This window comes from Hyla sarda, unplaced genomic scaffold (assembly GCF_029499605.1).
Source record: "Hyla sarda isolate aHylSar1 unplaced genomic scaffold, aHylSar1.hap1 scaffold_450, whole genome shotgun sequence".
NCBI classification, from domain to species: domain Eukaryota; kingdom Metazoa; phylum Chordata; class Amphibia; order Anura; family Hylidae; genus Hyla; species Hyla sarda.
Window position 1 is genome coordinate 165,900 of NW_026610463.1, and position 19,165 is coordinate 185,064.

Below are 19,165 nucleotides of genomic sequence, written 5' to 3' on the forward strand. Positions count from 1 at the left end.
GGGGGGCAGGGGTGGGGCGGGATGGGGCAGGAGGGGTGGGGGTGGGACGGGATGGGGCAGGAGGGGCAGGGGTGGGACGGGATGGGGCAGGAGGGGCAGGGGTGGGACGGGATGGGGCAGGGGTGGGACGGGATGGGGCAGGGGTGGGGCGGGATGGGGCAGGGGTGGGGCGGGATGGGGCAGGGGATGGGGCGGGAGGGGCAGGGGATGGGGCGGGAGGTGCAGGGGAGGGGCGGGACGGGGCAGGGGTGGTGGCTTTCGCCTTCTTACCCTCCTTGGTCGGCTTGGCCATCCGTGGTGTTGGCTCCGGAGCTGGGGCTGGCTTCGGTGCTCTCGCTGCCACAGATGCCCATGTTCTCTCCCTCTGGGGGCAGTCCTTGTAGCTGTGGGCTGCCAGTCCGCAGAGGTTGCAGGTCTTGCTCTTGGGGCAGTCCTTGGTCGTGTGACCTGTCACACGGCAATACCTGCAGGCATCCTCCGTACAGTCCTTGCCCTCGTGGCCCATCTTGCCACATCTCCTGCAGGTCTGCGGCATGTCCGGGTAGAAGATAAGTCCTGTGGAGTTGCCCAAGGAAAATGTCGTTGGCAGGTGCTGTAGTCCGTCTGGAGAAGCAGGGTTCTTGTTGAGTCTGACGACCACAGACCACTTGCAGGTCCAGTATCCGAGTGAGTTCAGGATGCGGGTGGGCTCCCTCACCACGGTGCAGAAGCGCTTCAGGAAGGTCGAGATGTCCGTGCCTGGGGTGTGTGGGTTCCGCATTGAGACCGTCACCCGCCTCTCCTCTCTTTGAATAAGGCAGTTGCCCACAAAGCGAGAGAAAGGGGATTCGGGACTCGCCGCTTTCACCACCTCCCAGTATCTTCTACAGGTCCCAATGGTGGCAAAGGTGATGTAGAAGATTCCCGAAAAGAAGGTTGCTATTCCCAGGGTGTCAGCCGTGGGGAAGCCTTGATCCGCCAGCATCTTCTTGCAGAACACGTCGTGGGACATGTCCGGCACCCTTCCGTCCACGGGCTTGAGCTTCAAGGCAACAGTCTGCCTCATCCAGGGCTCCAGGGTTGGAGCTTCCAGGTTAGGAATTCTGCCGCCCTTCTGCCTTGCCGTGGTGGAGGTTGAAGCTTGCTGTGGTTGGGGCTGGACCTCCAGGCCTTGCCCTGCAGCCTCCTGGGTGGACTTGCTGGTTGAGGCCATGGCTTCTTCCAGCAGGCTCTTTTCCGCTTCCTTGCTTGCTTGTGGAGAGAGGCTTCGCAAAGTCTTCTTTCCCGGGTGGGAGGAGCTATGCAGATCCGGTCCCGGTGGGAGGAGCTATGCAAATCCTTCTCCAGAGGCAGCGAGTTTCTTCGAAAAGATTCTGCGCCGCCTTCCTCTTCGCCGCTGTTCCGGAATTCACCGCCGATTCCCTTCTTCCAGGTTCTTCGTCGGCTTCTTCCGGAGCTGCAGTCTTCAAGATCTTCTCCTTCTTCAGATGTTCCGAGGCAGGCAGGAGACGATCTTCAGGTGGTATGCTCTAGAGAAATGCGGTTCTAATAAGAACGAAAAGTACTGCAATCGTACTACGCAAAATCTCTACCACAATGCTTGGAGTTCTTCAGACCGTAGCGATCATGGTATCTCCCCTGCCAGGTAAGTATTAAATATTAAACTGATAAGAACAGATACTACACTTGATCTTAGCCAAAAGGCCGAGAAGCGATAACCGTGAAAGGGGCGGGCCCAACAAGGTGCCCTTCATGGGCACTATCACTGCTTGCTGTCAGGGAGGCTGCCAGACAATTTTCCATGCACACTCTGGGCTGGGGGGCAGTCAACCACCAGTACACACAGCAGAACCTAAACCCATACCATTATTGCTAAGCAGCAAGACAGGGGCCCATTGCACTCCCACGGGGCCTTTTTAAATGCAATCCATAACCCGGATTTGCCAGGAACCCTTCTTACTCCTCCTACTTGCATGTGACACTGGGCTTAGGATCTGCATAGGAAACACACACACAAGCACACACCTACCTTTGTTGCCTGCAGATGCCTCCTTGGCTGTCCCCAAACGGTATCAAACCAACACCCACGGGAAGCTGTAAGCATAGAGGACATGCCTGCACCCCATTGGACTTACCTGTGTGGGTTAAATCCGGGTTATTTGACAACCTATGGCGGTGATGGTTCTGCTCAGGCAGAGCAGTGCTGATGCTCCTCATAAAGCTGTCGCTGCTGTGAAGGTTCTAGGTGACATCACAAATCCCTATGGTTACATACACAACAAAGCTGGGTTGTTGTTGTTTACAGTCTGCAAGGCCTGTGGAAGTGAGTGACATCATAGCACTGTAGTTCTGAGGGTTCTAGATGGATGCAACAATCTCCTGTTGCTTCTATGAAGGCCATAATAGACGACATCACCAAACAGCTCCATAGTCACATACACAGCAAAGGAGAGATGTTGTTTACACCTAGTGATGTCAGTGGTATTGAGTGACATCACAGCACAGTGCTAAGGCTCCTGGGCCTGGACACAGCAGCGGCTGCAATATCTCAACGGAGAATACGTTTATATATATGTGTGTGTGTGCGCGTATATATGTATATATATATATATATATATATTTCTCCGCCGAAATCACTTTTAAACCCATTTCCACCTTTTTTTCCCTTCTCTTCCTCTTACTTTTTTTTCACGTTTTTTTACATTTTTCTCCTTTTCGCCTCTTTTCTGGGCGTATTATTCTTCTTTTTCTTCTTTTTTTTCGTCTAATGCATACCCCATCAGTGCAGCAATGCTTATTCAATACCGCCAGCAGATGGAGACACTGGGGGATAATTTTCTAAGGATTTATACTGATTTTTCCTGTCTGAATTTGTCGCACAGAAAGTTGCAGGCCAAATATGTGTGACATTTCTGCGACTTTAGCTTCTAGAGCATTTTTACAACATTATACATAGGTGCTGAATACATAAAAAGCGACTGTTCAGCGACAGACAAGTCGCATCGGCTGAAAGTAGGCCAGAATGTCAGTCCATGTTGGAGCAGGTTTAGATACAGTCTAAAGTATAGATCTCAAAGTCTGTGCACAGAATTTAGCAAGGGCCTCGCACCTTCTGATGCATCAGGTAGGTGCACAATAGCATAGCCTAACCCTCTGTACTTTGGTCTATATTGATGCGGGACATAGACAGCCAGCTGATGACCAATCCATTAGTGCAATGGATGGCTGGAAGCATTTGTCTTTGCCTTTGCAATACCACAGAAGCAATGCATGGTCAATGTACAGCAATGACACACCTGTGTGAACAGCCAGGAGACCCCCCCCCCCCCCCATGTTATGTTACATAGTTACATAGTTAGTACGGTCGAAAAAAGACATATGTCCATCAAGTTCAACCAGGGAATTAAGGGGTAGGGGTGTGGCGCGATATTGGGGAAGGGATGAGATTTTATATTTCTTCATAAGCATTAATCTTATTTTGTCAATTAGGAACATTCAGCACCCACCCGCTATCAAGGCAGCTGCCTATCATGTCATGCCCTACCTGCACAGGTGTGCTGGCTACTCAAATGATCCAATTAAGGAGGCCATTTAGTCAGCAGCAGCAGAAGTCCTGTGCCTGGACGCTCCAACAGCGGCCAGACACAAGCAGAAGCAGAAGCAGCAGAAGCAGCAGCAGCACCACCTTTTGTTTTTTGGCTGCAGCAGCAGCAAGGCCCACAGGGCTGGCTAGCTGGCTAGCCAGCAAGCAGGTAGCAATGAAAGTAGGAATCTTTCTTTTTAACCCTGTAAGGGGGTGGTGCACTGTACCCGAAGATACTGCCATATCGGGTCAATGCATAGGGCGACGGAAGCAAGCTTCGAAATCGGCCCCCGTTCTCAAAAATCCATTTAATATATGGTCCCCAGATAGGGGACGTATCAGATATTAAACTGATAAGAACAGATACTACACTTGATCTTAGCCAAAAGGCCGAGAAGCGATAACCGTGAAAGGGGCGGGCCCAACAAGGTGCCCTTCATGGGCACTATCACTGCTTGCTGTCAGGGAGGCTGCCAGACAATTTTCCATGCACACTCTGGGCTGGGGGGCAGTCAACCACCAGTACACACAGCAGAACCTAAACCCATACCATTATTGCTAAGCAGCAAGACAGGGGCCCATTGCACTCCCACGGGGCCTTTTTAAATGCAATCCATAACCCGGATTTGCCAGGAACCCTTCTTACTCCTCCTACTTGCATGTGACACTGGGCTTAGGATCTGCATAGGAAACACACACACAAGCACACACCTACCTTTGTTGCCTGCAGATGCCTCCTTGGCTGTCCCCAAACGGTATCAAACCAACACCCACGGGAAGCTGTAAGCATAGAGGACATGCCTGCACCCCATTGGACTTACCTGTGTGGGTTAAACCCGGGTTATTTGACAACCTATGGCGGTGATGGTTCTGCTCAGGCAGAGCAGTGCTGATGCTCCTCATAAAGCTGTCGCTGCTGTGAAGGTTCTAGGTGACATCACAAATCCCTATGGTTACATACACAACAAAGCTGGGTTGTTGTTGTTTACACTCTGCAAGGCCTGTGGAAGTGAGTGACATCATAGCACTGTAGTTCTGAGGGTTCTAGATGGATGCAACAATCTCCTGTTGCTTCTATGAAGGCCATAATAGACGACATCACCAAACAGCTCCATAGTCACATACACAGCAAAGGAGAGATGTTGTTTACACCTAGTGATGTCAGTGGTATTGAGTGACATCACAGCACAGTGCTAAGGCTCCTGGGCCTGGACACAGCAGCGGCTGCAATATCTCAACGGAGAATACGTTTATATATATGTGTGTGTGTGCGCGTATATATATATATATATATATATATATATATATATATATTTCTCCGCCGAAATCACTTTTAAACCCATTTCCACCTTTTTTTCCCTTCTCTTCCTCTTACTTTTTTTTCAAGTTTTTTTACGTTTTTCTCCTTTTCGCCTCTTTTCTGGGCGTATTATTCTTCTTTTTCTTCTTTTTTTTCGTCTAATGCATACCCCATCAGTGCAGCAATGCTTATTCAATACCGCCAGCAGATGGAGACACTGGGGGATAATTTTCTAAGGATTTATACTGATTTTTCCTGTCTGAATTTGTCGCACAGAAAGTTGCAGGCCAAATATGTGTGACATTTCTGCGACTTTAGCTTCTAGAGCATTTTTACAACATTATACATAGGTGCTGAATACATAAAAAGCGACTGTTCAGCGACAGACAAGTCGCATCGGCTGAAAGTAGGCCAGAATGTCAGTCCATGTTGGAGCAGGTTTAGATACAGTCTAAAGTATAGATCTCAAAGTCTGTGCACAGAATTTAGCAAGGGCCTCGCACCTTCTGATGCATCAGGTAGGTGCACAATAGCATAGCCTAACCCTCTGTACTTTGGTCTATATTGATGCGGGACATAGACAGCCAGCTGATGACCAATCCATTAGTGCAATGGATGGCTGGAAGCATTTGTCTTTGCCTTTGCAATACCACAGAAGCAATGCATGGTCAATGTACAGCAATGACACACCTGTGTGAACAGCCAGGAGACCCCCCCCCCCCCCCCATGTTATGTTACATAGTTACATAGTTAGTACGGTCGAAAAAAGACATATGTCCATCAAGTTCAACCAGGGAATTAAGGGGTAGGGGTGTGGCGCGATATTGGGGAAGGGATGAGATTTTATATTTCTTCATAAGCATTAATCTTATTTTGTCAATTAGGAACATTCAGCACCCACCCGCTATCAAGGCAGCTGCCTATCATGTCATGCCCTACCTGCACAGGTGTGCTGGCTACTCAAATGATCCAATTAAGGAGGCCATTTAGTCAGCAGCAGCAGAAGTCCTGTGCCTGGACGCTCCAACAGCGGCCAGACACAAGCAGAAGCAGAAGCAGCAGAAGCAGCAGCAGCACCACCTTTTGTTTTTTGGCTGCAGCAGCAGCAAGGCCCACAGGGCTGGCTAGCTGGCTAGCCAGCAAGCAGGTAGCAATGAAAGTAGGAATCTTTCTTTTTAACCCTGTAAGGGGGTGGTGCACTGTACCCGAAGATACTGCCATATCGGGTCAATGCATAGGGCGACGGAAGCAAGCTTCGAAATCGGCCCCCGTTCTCAAAAATCCATTTAATATATGGTCCCCAGATAGGGGACGTATCAGATATTAAACTGATAAGAACAGATACTACACTTGATCTTAGCCAAAAGGCCGAGAAGCGATAACCGTGAAAGGGGCGGGCCCAACAAGGTGCCCTTCATGGGCACTATCACTGCTTGCTGTCAGGGAGGCTGCCAGACAATTTTCCATGCACACTCTGGGCTGGGGGGGCAGTCAACCACCAGTACACACAGCAGAACCTAAACCCATACCATTATTGCTAAGCAGCAAGACAGGGGCCCATTGCACTCCCACGGGGCCTTTTTAAATGCAATCCATAACCCGGATTTGCCAGGAACCCCTTCTTACTCCTCCTACTTGCATGTGACACTGGGCTTAGGATCTGCATAGGAAACACACACACAAGCACACACCTACCTTTGTTGCCTGCAGATGCCTCCTTGGCTGTCCCCAAACGGTATCAAACCAACACCCACGGGAAGCTGTAAGCATAGAGGACATGCCTGCACCCCATTGGACTTACCTGTGTGGGTTAAACCCGGGTTATTTGACAACCTATGGCGGTGATGGTTCTGCTCAGGCAGAGCAGTGCTGATGCTCCTCATAAAGCTGTCGCTGCTGTGAAGGTTCTAGGTGACATCACAAATCCCTATGGTTACATACACAACAAAGCTGGGTTGTTGTTGTTTACACTCTGCAAGGCCTGTGGAAGTGAGTGACATCATAGCACTGTAGTTCTGAGGGTTCTAGATGGATGCAACAATCTCCTGTTGCTTCTATGAAGGCCATAATAGACGACATCACCAAACAGCTCCATAGTCACATACACAGCAAAGGAGAGATGTTGTTTACACCTAGTGATGTCAGTGGTATTGAGTGACATCACAGCACAGTGCTAAGGCTCCTGGGCCTGGACACAGCAGCGGCTGCAATATCTCAACGGAGAATACGTTTATATATATGTGTGTGTGTGCGCGTATATATATATATATATATATATATATATATATATATATATATATATTTCTCCGCCGAAATCACTTTTAAACCCATTTCCACCTTTTTTTCCCTTCTCTTCCTCTTACTTTTTTTTCAAGTTTTTTTACGTTTTTCTCCTTTTCGCCTCTTTTCTGGGCGTATTATTCTTCTTTTTCTTCTTTTTTTTCGTCTAATGCATACCCCATCAGTGCAGCAATGCTTATTCAATACCGCCAGCAGATGGAGACACTGGGGGATAATTTTCTAAGGATTTATACTGATTTTTCCTGTCTGAATTTGTCGCACAGAAAGTTGCAGGCCAAATATGTGTGACATTTCTGCGACTTTAGCTTCTAGAGCATTTTTACAACATTATACATAGGTGCTGAATACATAAAAAGCGACTGTTCAGCGACAGACAAGTCGCATCGGCTGAAAGTAGGCCAGAATGTCAGTCCATGTTGGAGCAGGTTTAGATACAGTCTAAAGTATAGATCTCAAAGTCTGTGCACAGAATTTAGCAAGGGCCTCGCACCTTCTGATGCATCAGGTAGGTGCACAATAGCATAGCCTAACCCTCTGTACTTTGGTCTATATTGATGCGGGACATAGTCAGCCAGCTGATGACCAATCCATTAGTGCAATGGATGGCTGGAAGCATTTGTCTTTGCCTTTGCAATACCACAGAAGCAATGCATGGTCAATGTACAGCAATGACACACCTGTGTGAACAGCCAGGAGACCCCCCCCCCCCCATGTTATGTTACATAGTTACATAGTTAGTACGGTCGAAAAAAGACATATGTCCATCAAGTTCAACCAGGGAATTAAGGGGTAGGGGTGTGGCGCGATATTGGGGAAGGGATGAGATTTTATATTTCTTCATAAGCATTAATCTTATTTTGTCAATTAGGAACATTCAGCACCCACCCGCTATCAAGGCAGCTGCCTATCATGTCATGCCCTACCTGCACAGGTGTGCTGGCTACTCAAATGATCCAATTAAGGAGGCCATTTAGTCAGCAGCAGCAGAAGTCCTGTGCCTGGACGCTCCAACAGCGGCCAGACACAAGCAGAAGCAGAAGCAGCAGAAGCAGCAGCAGCACCACCTTTTGTTTTTTGGCTGCAGCAGCAGCAAGGCCCACAGGGCTGGCTAGCTGGCTAGCCAGCAAGCAGGTAGCAATGAAAGTAGGAATCTTTCTTTTTAACCCTGTAAGGGGGTGGTGCACTGTACCCGAAGATACTGCCATATCGGGTCAATGCATAGGGCGACGGAAGCAAGCTTCGAAATCGGCCCCCGTTCTCAAAAATCCATTTAATATATGGTCCCCAGATAGGGGACGTATCAGATATTAAACTGATAAGAACAGATACTACACTTGATCTTAGCCAAAAGGCCGAGAAGCGATAACCGTGAAAGGGGCGGGCCCAACAAGGTGCCCTTCATGGGCACTATCACTGCTTGCTGTCAGGGAGGCTGCCAGACAATTTTCCATGCACACTCTGGGCTGGGGGGCAGTCAACCACCAGTACACACAGCAGAACCTAAACCCATACCATTATTGCTAAGCAGCAAGACAGGGGCCCATTGCACTCCCACGGGGCCTTTTTAAATGCAATCCATAACCCGGATTTGCCAGGAACCCTTCTTACTCCTCCTACTTGCATGTGACACTGGGCTTAGGATCTGCATAGGAAACACACACACAAGCACACACCTACCTTTGTTGCCTGCAGATGCCTCCTTGGCTGTCCCCAAACGGTATCAAACCAACACCCACGGGAAGCTGTAAGCATAGAGGACATGCCTGCACCCCATTGGACTTACCTGTGTGGGTTAAACCCGGGTTATTTGACAACCTATGGCGGTGATGGTTCTGCTCAGGCAGAGCAGTGCTGATGCTCCTCATAAAGCTGTCGCTGCTGTGAAGGTTCTAGGTGACATCACAAATCCCTATGGTTACATACACAACAAAGCTGGGTTGTTGTTGTTTACACTCTGCAAGGCCTGTGGAAGTGAGTGACATCATAGCACTGTAGTTCTGAGGGTTCTAGATGGATGCAACAATCTCCTGTTGCTTCTATGAAGGCCATAATAGACGACATCACCAAACAGCTCCATAGTCACATACACAGCAAAGGAGAGATGTTGTTTACACCTAGTGATGTCAGTGGTATTGAGTGACATCACAGCACAGTGCTAAGGCTCCTGGGCCTGGACAGAGCAGCGGCTGCAATATCTCAACGGAGAATACGTTTATATATATGTGTGTGTGTGCGCGTATATATATATATATATATATATATATATATATATATATATATTTCTCCGCCGAAATCACTTTTAAACCCATTTCCACCTTTTTTTCCCTTCTCTTCCTCTTACTTTTTTTTCACGTTTTTTTACGTTTTTCTCCTTTTCGCCTCTTTTCTGGGCGTATTATTCTTCTTTTTCTTCTTTTTTTTCGTCTAATGCATACCCCATCAGTGCAGCAATGCTTATTCAATACCGCCAGCAGATGGAGACACTGGGGGATAATTTTCTAAGGATTTATACTGATTTTTCCTGTCTGAATTTGTCGCACAGAAAGTTGCAGGCCAAATATGTGTGACATTTCTGCGACTTTAGCTTCTAGAGCATTTTTACAACATTATACATAGGTGCTGAATACATAAAAAGCGACTGTTCAGCGACAGACAAGTCGCATCGGCTGAAAGTAGGCCAGAATGTCAGTCCATGTTGGAGCAGGTTTAGATACAGTCTAAAGTATAGATCTCAAAGTCTGTGCACAGAATTTAGCAAGGGCCTCGCACCTTCTGATGCATCAGGTAGGTGCACAATAGCATAGCCTAACCCTCTGTACTTTGGTCTATATTGATGCGGGACATAGACAGCCAGCTGATGACCAATCCATTAGTGCAATGGATGGCTGGAAGCATTTGTCTTTGCCTTTGCAATACCACAGAAGCAATGCATGGTCAATGTACAGCAATGACACACCTGTGTGAACAGCCAGGAGACCCCCCCCCCCCCCCCCATGTTATGTTACATAGTTACATAGTTAGTACGGTCGAAAAAAGACATATGTCCATCAAGTTCAACCAGGGAATTAAGGGGTAGGGGTGTGGCGCGATATTGGGGAAGGGATGAGATTTTATATTTCTTCATAAGCATTAATCTTATTTTGTCAATTAGGAACATTCAGCACCCACCCGCTATCAAGGCAGCTGCCTATCATGTCATGCCCTACCTGCACAGGTGTGCTGGCTACTCAAATGATCCAATTAAGGAGGCCATTTAGTCAGCAGCAGCAGAAGTCCTGTGCCTGGACGCTCCAACAGCGGCCAGACACAAGCAGAAGCAGAAGCAGCAGAAGCAGCAGCAGCACCACCTTTTGTTTTTTGGCTGCAGCAGCAGCAAGGCCCACAGGGCTGGCTAGCTGGCTAGCCAGCAAGCAGGTAGCAATGAAAGTAGGAATCTTTCTTTTTAACCCTGTAAGGGGGTGGTGCACTGTACCCGAAGATACTGCCATATCGGGTCAATGCATAGGGCGACGGAAGCAAGCTTCGAAATCGGCCCCCGTTCTCAAAAATCCATTTAATATATGGTCCCCAGATAGGGGACGTATCAGATATTAAACTGATAAGAACAGATACTACACTTGATCTTAGCCAAAAGGCCGAGAAGCGATAACCGTGAAAGGGGCGGGCCCAACAAGGTGCCCTTCATGGGCACTATCACTGCTTGCTGTCAGGGAGGCTGCCAGACAATTTTCCATGCACACTCTGGGCTGGGGGGCAGTCAACCACCAGTACACACAGCAGAACCTAAACCCATACCATTATTGCTAAGCAGCAAGACAGGGGCCCATTGCACTCCCACGGGGCCTTTTCAAATGCAATCCATAACCCGGATTTGCCAGGAACCCTTCTTACTCCTCCTACTTGCATGTGACACTGGGCTTAGGATCTGCATAGGAAACACACACACAAGCACACACCTACCTTTGTTGCCTGCAGATGCCTCCTTGGCTGTCCCCAAACGGTATCAAACCAACACCCACGGGAAGCTGTAAGCATAGAGGACATGCCTGCACCCCATTGGACTTACCTGTGTGGGTTAAACCCGGGTTATTTGACAACCTATGGCGGTGATGGTTCTGCTCAGGCAGAGCAGTGCTGATGCTCCTCATAAAGCTGTCGCTGCTGTGAAGGTTCTAGGTGACATCACAAATCCCTATGGTTACATACACAACAAAGCTGGGTTGTTGTTGTTTACACTCTGCAAGGCCTGTGGAAGTGAGTGACATCATAGCACTGTAGTTCTGAGGGTTCTAGATGGATGCAACAATCTCCTGTTGCTTCTATGAAGGCCATAATAGACGACATCACCAAACAGCTCCATAGTCACATACACAGCAAAGGAGAGATGTTGTTTACACCTAGTGATGTCAGTGGTATTGAGTGACATCACAGCACAGTGCTAAGGCTCCTGGGCCTGGACACAGCAGCGGCTGCAATATCTCAACGGAGAATACGTTTATATATATGTGTGTGTGTGCGCGTATATATATATATATATATATATATATATATATATATATATATATATTTCTCCGCCGAAATCACTTTTAAACCCATTTCCACCTTTTTTTCCCTTCTCTTCCTCTTACTTTTTTTTCACGTTTTTTTACGTTTTTCTCCTTTTCGCCTCTTTTCTGGGCGTATTATTCTTCTTTTTCTTCTTTTTTTTCGTCTAATGCATACCCCATCAGTGCAGCAATGCTTATTCAATACCGCCAGCAGATGGAGACACTGGGGGATAATTTTCTAAGGATTTATACTGATTTTTCCTGTCTGAATTTGTCGCACAGAAAGTTGCAGGCCAAATATGTGTGACATTTCTGCGACTTTAGCTTCTAGAGCATTTTTACAACATTATACATAGGTGCTGAATACATAAAAAGCGACTGTTCAGCGACAGACAAGTCGCATCGGCTGAAAGTAGGCCAGAATGTCAGTCCATGTTGGAGCAGGTTTAGATACAGTCTAAAGTATAGATCTCAAAGTCTGTGCACAGAATTTAGCAAGGGCCTCGCACCTTCTGATGCATCAGGTAGGTGCACAATAGCATAGCCTAACCCTCTGTACTTTGGTCTATATTGATGCGGGACATAGACAGCCAGCTGATGACCAATCCATTAGTGCAATGGATGGCTGGAAGCATTTGTCTTTGCCTTTGCAATACCACAGAAGCAATGCATGGTCAATGTACAGCAATGACACACCTGTGTGAACAGCCAGGAGACCCCCCCCCCCCCATGTTATGTTACATAGTTACATAGTTAGTACGGTCGAAAAAAGACATATGTCCATCAAGTTCAACCAGGGAATTAAGGGGTAGGGGTGTGGCGCGATATTGGGGAAGGGATGAGATTTTATATTTCTTCATAAGCATTAATCTTATTTTGTCAATTAGGAACATTCAGCACCCACCCGCTATCAAGGCAGCTGCCTATCATGTCATGCCCTACCTGCACAGGTGTGCTGGCTACTCAAATGATCCAATTAAGGAGGCCATTTAGTCAGCAGCAGCAGAAGTCCTGTGCCTGGACGCTCCAACAGCGGCCAGACACAAGCAGAAGCAGAAGCAGCAGAAGCAGCAGCAGCACCACCTTTTGTTTTTTGGCTGCAGCAGCAGCAAGGCCCACAGGGCTGGCTAGCTGGCTAGCCAGCAAGCAGGTAGCAATGAAAGTAGGAATCTTTCTTTTTAACCCTGTAAGGGGGTGGTGCACTGTACCCGAAGATACTGCCATATCGGGTCAATGCATAGGGCGACGGAAGCAAGCTTCGAAATCGGCCCCCGTTCTCAAAAATCCATTTAATATATGGTCCCCAGATAGGGGACATATCAGATATTAAACTGATAAGAACAGATACTACACTTGATCTTAGCCAAAAGGCCGAGAAGCGATAACCGTGAAAGGGGCGGGCCCAACAAGGTGCCCTTCATGGGCACTATCACTGCTTGCTGTCAGGGAGGCTGCCAGACAATTTTCCATGCACACTCTGGGCTGGGGGGCAGTCAACCACCAGTACACACAGCAGAACCTAAACCCATACCATTATTGCTAAGCAGCAAGACAGGGGCCCATTGCACTCCCACGGGGCCTTTTTAAATGCAATCCATAACCCGGATTTGCCAGGAACCCTTCTTACTACTCCTACTTGCATGTGACACTGGGCTTAGGATCTGCATAGGAAACACACACACAAGCACACACCTACCTTTGTTGCCTGCAGATGCCTCCTTGGCTGTCCCCAAACGGTATCAAACCAACACCCACGGGAAGCTGTAAGCATAGAGGACATGCCTGCACCCCATTGGACTTACCTGTGTGGGTTAAACCCGGGTTATTTGACAACCTATGGCGGTGATGGTTCTGCTCAGGCAGAGCAGTGCTGATGCTCCTCATAAAGCTGTCGCTGCTGTGAAGGTTCTAGGTGACATCACAAATCCCTATGGTTACATACACAACAAAGCTGGGTTGTTGTTGTTTACACTCTGCAAGGCCTGTGGAAGTGAGTGACATCATAGCACTGTAGTTCTGAGGGTTCTAGATGGATGCAACAATCTCCTGTTGCTTCTATGAAGGCCATAATAGACGACATCACCAAACAGCTCCATAGTCACATACACAGCAAAGGAGAGATGTTGTTTACACCTAGTGATGTCAGTGGTATTGAGTGACATCACAGCACAGTGCTAAGGCTCCTGGGCCTGGACACAGCAGCGGCTGCAATATCTCAACGGAGAATACGTTTATATATATGTGTGTGTGTGCGCGTATATATATATATATATATATATATATATATATATATATATATATATTTCTCCGCCGAAATCACTTTTAAACCCATTTCCACCTTTTTTTCCCTTCTCTTCCTCTTACTTTTTTTTCACGTTTTTTTACGTTTTTCTCCTTTTCGCCTCTTTTCTGGGCGTATTATTCTTCTTTTTCTTCTTTTTTTTCGTCTAATGCATACCCCATCAGTGCAGCAATGCTTATTCAATACCGCCAGCAGATGGAGACACTGGGGGATAATTTTCTAAGGATTTATACTGATTTTTCCTGTCTGAATTTGTCGCACAGAAAGTTGCAGGCCAAATATGTGTGACATTTCTGCGACTTTAGCTTCTAGAGCATTTTTACAACATTATACATAGGTGCTGAATACATAAAAAGCGACTGTTCAGCGACAGACAAGTCGCATCGGCTGAAAGTAGGCCAGAATGTCAGTCCATGTTGGAGCAGGTTTAGATACAGTCTAAAGTATAGATCTCAAAGTCTGTGCACAGAATTTAGCAAGGGCCTCGCACCTTCTGATGCATCAGGTAGGTGCACAATAGCATAGCCTAACCCTCTGTACTTTGGTCTATATTGATGCGGGACATAGACAGCCAGCTGATGACCAATCCATTAGTGCAATGGATGGCTGGAAGCATTTGTCTTTGCCTTTGCAATACCACAGAAGCAATGCATGGTCAATGTACAGCAATGACACACCTGTGTGAACAGCCAGGAGACCCCCCCCCCCCCATGTTATGTTACATAGTTACATAGTTAGTACGGTCGAAAAAAGACATATGTCCATCAAGTTCAACCAGGGAATTAAGGGGTAGGGGTGTGGCGCGATATTGGGGAAGGGATGAGATTTTATATTTCTTCATAAGCATTAATCTTATTTTGTCAATTAGGAACATTCAGCACCCACCCGCTATCAAGGCAGCTGCCTATCATGTCATGCCCTACCTGCACAGGTGTGCTGGCTACTCAAATGATCCAATTAAGGAGGCCATTTAGTCAGCAGCAGCAGAAGTCCTGTGCCTGGACGCTCCAACAGCGGCCAGACACAAGCAGAAGCAGAAGCAGCAGAAGCAGCAGCAGCACCACCTTTTGTTTTTTGGCTGCAGCAGCAGCAAGGCCCACAGGGCTGGCTAGCTGGCTAGCCAGCAAGCAGGTAGCAATGAAAGTAGGAATCTTTCTTTTTAACCCTGTAAGGGGGTGGTGCACTGTACCCGAAGATACTGCCATATCGGGTCAATGCATAGGGCGACGGAAGCAAGCTTCGAAATCGGCCCCCGTTCTCAAAAATCCATTTAATATATGGTCCCCAGATAGGGGACATATCAGATATTAAACTGATAAGAACAGATACTACACTTGATCTTAGCCAAAAGGCCGAGAAGCGATAACCGTGAAAGGGGCGGGCCCAACAAGGTGCCCTTCATGGGCACTATCACTGCTTGCTGTCAGGGAGGCTGCCAGACAATTTTCCATGCACACTCTGGGCTGGGGGGCAGTCAACCACCAGTACACACAGCAGAACCTAAACCCATACCATTATTGCTAAGCAGCAAGACAGGGGCCCATTGCACTCCCACGGGGCCTTTTTAAATGCAATCCATAACCCGGATTTGCCAGGAACCCTTCTTACTACTCCTACTTGCATGTGACACTGGGCTTAGGATCTGCATAGGAAACACACACACAAGCACACACCTACCTTTGTTGCCTGCAGATGCCTCCTTGGCTGTCCCCAAACGGTATCAAACCAACACCCACGGGAAGCTGTAAGCATAGAGGACATGCCTGCACCCCATTGGACTTACCTGTGTGGGTTAAACCCGGGTTATTTGACAACCTATGGCGGTGATGGTTCTGCTCAGGCAGAGCAGTGCTGATGCTCCTCATAAAGCTGTCGCTGCTGTGAAGGTTCTAGGTGACATCACAAATCCCTATGGTTACATACACAACAAAGCTGGGTTGTTGTTGTTTACACTCTGCAAGGCCTGTGGAAGTGAGTGACATCATAGCACTGTAGTTCTGAGGGTTCTAGATGGATGCAACAATCTCCTGTTGCTTCTATGAAGGCCATAATAGACGACATCACCAAACAGCTCCATAGTCACATACACAGCAAAGGAGAGATGTTGTTTACACCTAGTGATGTCAGTGGTATTGAGTGACATCACAGCACAGTGCTAAGGCTCCTGGGCCTGGACACAGCAGCGGCTGCAATATTTCAACGGAGAATACGTTTATATATATGTGTGTGTGTGCGCGTATATATATATATATATATATATATATATATTTCTCCGCCGAAATCACTTTTAAACCCATTTCCACCTTTTTTTCCCTTCTCTTCCTCTTACTTTTTTTTCACGTTTTTTTACGTTTTTCTCCTTTTCGCCTCTTTTCTGGGCGTATTATTCTTCTTTTTCTTCTTTTTTTTCGTCTAATGCATACCCCATCAGTGCAGCAATGCTTATTCAATACCGCCAGCAGATGGAGACACTGGGGGATAATTTTCTAAGGATTTATACTGATTTTTCCTGTCTGAATTTGTCGCACAGAAAGTTGCAGGCCAAATATGTGTGACATTTCTGCGACTTTAGCTTCTAGAGCATTTTTACAACATTATACATAGGTGCTGAATACATAAAAAGCGACTGTTCAGCGACAGACAAGTCGCATCGGCTGAAAGTAGGCCAGAATGTCAGTCCATGTTGGAGCAGGTTTAGATACAGTCTAAAGTATAGATCTCAAAGTCTGTGCACAGAATTTAGCAAGGGCCTCGCACCTTCTGATGCATCAGGTAGGTGCACAATAGCATAGCCTAACCCTCTGTACTTTGGTCTATATTGATGCGGGACATAGACAGCCAGCTGATGACCAATCCATTAGTGCAATGGATGGCTGGAAGCATTTGTCTTTGCCTTTGCAATACCACAGAAGCAATGCATGGTCAATGTACAGCAATGACACACCTGTGTGAACAGCCAGGAGACCCCCCCCCCCCCCCCCATGTTATGTTACATAGTTACATAGTTAGTACGGTCGAAAAAAGACATATGTCCATCAAGTTCAACCAGGGAATTAAGGGGTAGGGGTGTGGCGCGATATTGGGGAAGGGATGAGATTTTATATTTCTTCATAAGCATTAATCTTATTTTGTCAATTAGGAACATTCAGCACCCACCCGCTATCAAGGCAGCTGCCTATCATGTCATGCCCTACCTGCACAGGTGTGCTGGCTACTCAAATGATCCAATTAAGGAGGCCATTTAGTCAGCAGCAGCAGAAGTCCTGTGCCTGGACGCTCCAACAGCGGCCAGACACAAGCAGAAGCAGAAGCAGCAGAAGCAGCAGCAGCACCACCTTTTGTTTTTTGGCTGCAGCAGCAGCAAGGCCCACAGGGCTGGCTAGCTGGCTAGCCAGCAAGCAGGTAGCAATGAAAGTAGGAATCTTTCTTTTTAACCCTGTAAGGGGGTGGTGCACTGTACCCGAAGATACTGCCATATCGGGTCAATGCATAGGGCGACGGAAGCAAGCTTCGAAATCGGCCCCCGTTCTCAAAAATCCATTTAATATATGGTCCCCAGATAGGGGACGTATCAGATATTAAACTGATAAGAACAGATACTACACTTGATCTTAGCCAAAAGGCCGAGAAGCGATAACCGTGAAAGGGGCGGGCCCAACAAGGTGCCCTTCATGGGCACTATCACTGCTTGCTGTCAGGGAGGCTGCCAGACAATTTTCCATGCACACTCTGGGCTGGGGGGCAGTCAACCACCAGTACACACAGCAGAACCTAAACCCATACCATTATTGCTAAGCAGCAAGACAGGGGCCCATTGCACTCCCACGGGGCCTTTTTAAATGCAATCCATAACCCGGATTTGCCAGGAACCCTTCTTACTCCTCCTACTTGCATGTGACACTGGGCTTAGGATCTGCATAGGAAACACACACACAAGCACACACCTACCTTTGTTGCCTGCAGATGCCTCCTTGGCTGTCCCCAAACGGTATCAAACCAACACCCACGGGAAGCTGTAAGCATAGAGGACATGCCTGCACCCCATTGGACTTACCTGTGTGGGTTAAACCCGGGTTATTTGACAACCTATGGCGGTGATGGTTCTGCTCAGGCAGAGCAGTGCTGATGCTCCTCATAAAGCTGTCGCTGCTGTGAAGGTTCTAGGTGACATCACAAATCCCTATGGTTACATACACAACAAAGCTGGGTTGTTGTTGTTTACACTCTGCAAGGCCTGTGGAAGTGAGTGACATCATAGCACTGTAGTTCTGAGGGTTCTAGATGGATGCAACAATCTCCTGTTGCTTCTATGAAGGCCATAATAGACGACATCACCAAACAGCTCCATAGTCACATACACAGCAAAGGAGAGATGTTGTTTACACCTAGTGATGTCAGTGGTATTGAGTGACATCACAGCACAGTGCTAAGGCTCCTGGGCCTGGACACAGCAGCGGCTGCAATATCTCAACGGAGAATACGTTTATATATATGTGTGTGTGTGCGTATATATATATATATATATATATATATATATATATATATTTCTCCGCCGAAATCACTTTTAAACCCATTTCCACCTTTTTTTTCCTTCTCTTCCTCTTACTTTTTTTTCACGTTTTTTTACGTTTTTCTCCTTTTCGCCTCTTTTCTGGGCGTATTATTCTTCTTTTTCTTCTTTTTTTTCGTCTAATGCATACCCCATCAGTGCAGCAATGCTTATTCAATACCGCCAGCAGATGGAGACACTGGGGGATAATTTTCTAAGGATTTATACTGATTTTTCCTGTCTGAATTTGTCACACAGAAAGTTGCAGGCCAAATATGGGTGACATTTCTGCGACTTTAGCTTCTAGAGCATTTTTACAACATTATACATAGGTGCTGAATACATAAAAAGCGACTGTTCAGCGACAGACAAGTCGCATCGGCTGAAAGTAGGCCAGAATGTCAGTCCATGTTGGAGCAGGTTTAGATACAGTCTAAAGTATAGATCTCAAAGTCTGTGCACAGAATTTAGCAAGGGCCTCGCACCTTCTGATGCATCAGGTAGGTGCACAATAGCATAGCCTAACCCTCTGTACTTTGGTCTATATTGATGCGGGACATAGACAGCCAGCTGATGACCAATCCATTAGTGCAATGGATGGCTG

The 19,165-nt window shown here is 47.2% G+C and overlaps 7 non-coding genes and 1 pseudogene across 7 annotated transcripts; all 8 read right to left on the reverse strand.

The window, feature by feature from the left end:
- Positions 1–1,516: 1,516 nt before the first annotated feature.
- LOC130335413 (U2 spliceosomal RNA) lies at positions 1,517–1,695 on the reverse strand (annotated as a pseudogene).
- A 2,078-nt stretch (positions 1,696–3,773) lies between these two features.
- On the reverse strand, positions 3,774–3,964 carry LOC130335358 (U2 spliceosomal RNA). Its single transcript, XR_008877004.1, has one exon. It is a non-coding gene; the product is annotated as a U2 spliceosomal RNA (small nuclear RNA).
- Positions 3,965–6,051: 2,087 nt separating this feature from the next.
- Positions 6,052–6,242, reverse strand: LOC130335359 (U2 spliceosomal RNA). Its single transcript, XR_008877005.1, has one exon. It is a non-coding gene; the product is annotated as a U2 spliceosomal RNA (small nuclear RNA).
- A 2,094-nt stretch (positions 6,243–8,336) lies between these two features.
- LOC130335360 (U2 spliceosomal RNA) lies at positions 8,337–8,527 on the reverse strand. The gene has a single exon (XR_008877006.1). It is a non-coding gene; the product is annotated as a U2 spliceosomal RNA (small nuclear RNA).
- A 2,092-nt stretch (positions 8,528–10,619) lies between these two features.
- LOC130335361 (U2 spliceosomal RNA) lies at positions 10,620–10,810 on the reverse strand. The gene has a single exon (XR_008877007.1). It is a non-coding gene; the product is annotated as a U2 spliceosomal RNA (small nuclear RNA).
- Positions 10,811–12,902: 2,092 nt separating this feature from the next.
- On the reverse strand, positions 12,903–13,093 carry LOC130335424 (U2 spliceosomal RNA). The gene has a single exon (XR_008877057.1). It is a non-coding gene; the product is annotated as a U2 spliceosomal RNA (small nuclear RNA).
- Positions 13,094–15,185: 2,092 nt separating this feature from the next.
- On the reverse strand, positions 15,186–15,376 carry LOC130335436 (U2 spliceosomal RNA). The gene has a single exon (XR_008877068.1). It is a non-coding gene; the product is annotated as a U2 spliceosomal RNA (small nuclear RNA).
- A 2,080-nt stretch (positions 15,377–17,456) lies between these two features.
- Positions 17,457–17,647, reverse strand: LOC130335362 (U2 spliceosomal RNA). Its single transcript, XR_008877008.1, has one exon. It is a non-coding gene; the product is annotated as a U2 spliceosomal RNA (small nuclear RNA).
- Between the last annotated feature and the right edge of the window lie 1,518 nt (positions 17,648–19,165).